The sequence below is a fragment of the Pundamilia nyererei genome, unplaced genomic scaffold (assembly GCF_000239375.1).
Source record: "Pundamilia nyererei isolate P.nyererei 1_Seehausen unplaced genomic scaffold, PunNye1.0 scaffold00266, whole genome shotgun sequence".
NCBI lineage: Eukaryota > Metazoa > Chordata > Actinopteri > Cichliformes > Cichlidae > Pundamilia > Pundamilia nyererei.
The window spans coordinates 775,900-778,375 of NW_005187667.1; positions in this window are offsets into that span (position 1 = coordinate 775,900).

Below are 2,476 nucleotides of genomic sequence, written 5' to 3' on the forward strand. Positions count from 1 at the left end.
TGCTCTCTTTCTAGTCCCTGTCAGGACTCTTGCTGCAGCATTTTGGATCAGCTGAAGGCTTTTCAGGGAGTTTTTAGGACTTCCTGATAGTAATAACAATACATTTAGTGTCCTTATTTTCCCCTGACTTATGGGTCCTTTCACTAGTCAGCCAATGTTCTGTGCTGGCAGAAGGTGGGACTAAACATGTTCTAAATAATACTACTAAATATTAAATCCAACTTCACAGAGAGTGTTACAACTGAGACAGTTTTTGAGAGTTACAAAATTGACCAATTTATAATTCTTTCCTTTAGTCCAAAATATTATCCTTTTAAGAATAAATTAAAATGCATGATGGTCATGCTTTAATTTATCTATTTAGTACATAGAATGACACAAGTTGTCATTATTATCATAAATTTTGGATACCACAGGTTCCAAAAGGTATTTTATGCAGTGTTGTTAAATTATGTTAGGTTAGTGGTTTAGGTTTCATTCCAAAGTTTTGCAAACACCAGCATTAACAAAGGAAATGAACAATTATTTGAAGTAAGAGCTGTGAGTAAACTTTCCAAATAATTATGTTTTTTCTCTTGTAAACTTTGTTTTTAGTTTGATGAAATACTCAGAGGTTTAACAGTCCCTTGATTATTTATTTCAGCACATTAATTATTCAAATGATAAATACTGAATTATCCTGTTGGCATCATTAATCTTAATGGAGTGTTATGTGTATCCCTGTAGGGACAAAATTTAACAAGCACAAACAAGTTCAATATGATTGGAGAAAACTTTAATCTCCACTGCCTTTCCTAAAAACTTCCTTAACTTGCATCTTAAAGGTTGAAACTTGTTAACAATAATAAATAAATTAGCAATGAAACAGTGTAAATATATGCTATGCCTTCTAATAATACTGCCTAAGGGAGTAATAATAATAAAAATAATAATAATAATAAACTTTATTTATAAAGCACACTTAAAAACCAAGGTGCTTAACAGGTAACATAGAGAATAAAAGGAAGATAACAGAAATAGGACCAAAGCAAGTACTAGGTATGTAAGCAGATAGCTGTCACTCACACATAGGAAAGCAACAGATGCAGAACAAACAAGGAATTAAATGAGCATAAAAGTGCATGATATAAAATCATAAAAGAAATATTAACTAGAGGGAAAGGCAAAATTGAATAAGTGGGTGTTTAGTCGTGATTTAAACAGTGCTACAGAATGAGATGTGCGGATATCAAGAGGAAGGGTATTCCACAGTCCCAGGGCAGCCAGAGCAAACGCACGGTCACCCCAGGACTTCAGCTGAGATCTGGGTTGGGTCAGAAGTAGTTGAGTGGCAGATCTGAGTGTTCTAGCAGGAGTATATGGCTTGAGAAGTTCACTAAGATAACTCGGCGCTAATTTATTAATAGTTTTGAATGTAAGGAGTAATATTTTAAATTGAATACGGTACTTTATGGGCAGCCAGTGCAAGCCAGCTAGAACAGGAGTAATAGGGCAAAATTTCCTGGTACCAGTCAAGAGGCGGGCTGCTGAATTTTGGACTGTTTGCAGTGTAAGAAGAAGAGAAGAGGGAAGACCGTCGTGCAAGGAGTTACAATAATCCAGCCTGGAGGTCACAAAAGCGTGAATAAGCTTCTCCAGGTCCTCATGTGGACCATAATGCCTAAGGCGCAGTTGGTGGAAGCTAGATCTCACTACAGCAGACACCTGCTTATCGAGTTTGAGCGAGCTATCCAGCAGTACACCCAAGTTACTGACATAGTCACAGGAAGAGCTAGCAAAGGAACCCAGGGCAGCACAGAGTTGGGCACGAGGGATTTTACTATTGAACACCACAATCTCAGTCTTATCAGGAAAAAACATCTGGCAGAGCCTGACTCAGGGAGGGGCAGTCATCTGCCGAGACTGGTTCATAGTCAGATAAAGTTGGGTGTTATTTGCATAGCAGTGAAACTGTATAAGACATAAAAGATACCTCTTTACTGTCATTGCTCAGTCATACCTAGTACAATAGTACAATGAAATTGGAAACTGTCCCACATCGGCACTACGCACTACACAATGGTTGTAGCACAGGTGAGCCTGTCCAGCATCCTTCCACATCTGCTGAAGTCTCAGGAGAGCCCATCCAGTATCCTACTTTGGCAGCTGGGTGTTCAGCCAAGCCTGCCCATTCTCCTTCAGCCTCCCCGCCGCCTGCCATTGCCTCCACGCTGCCACCTGCTATAGTTACCAAGCCAGTGGGTCCAACTCCACCTGAGCCCAAGTGGCACCAAGGACTGGAGCCAGCTGTGAACCCTTGGCAGCCCCAGCCAGAGCAACCAGAGCCTGTTGCGACCTCATCAACAGGTCAGTGCGCCATCTGGCCCACCCATGTCTCAACCAGAGGTTGTTGTACTGTGTGGCCCAGGAACACTTAGTCCTGCCACGCCTGGGCCAGAGGTCTGCACGCTGTCTGGACCTGCTCTGCCCAAGCCGG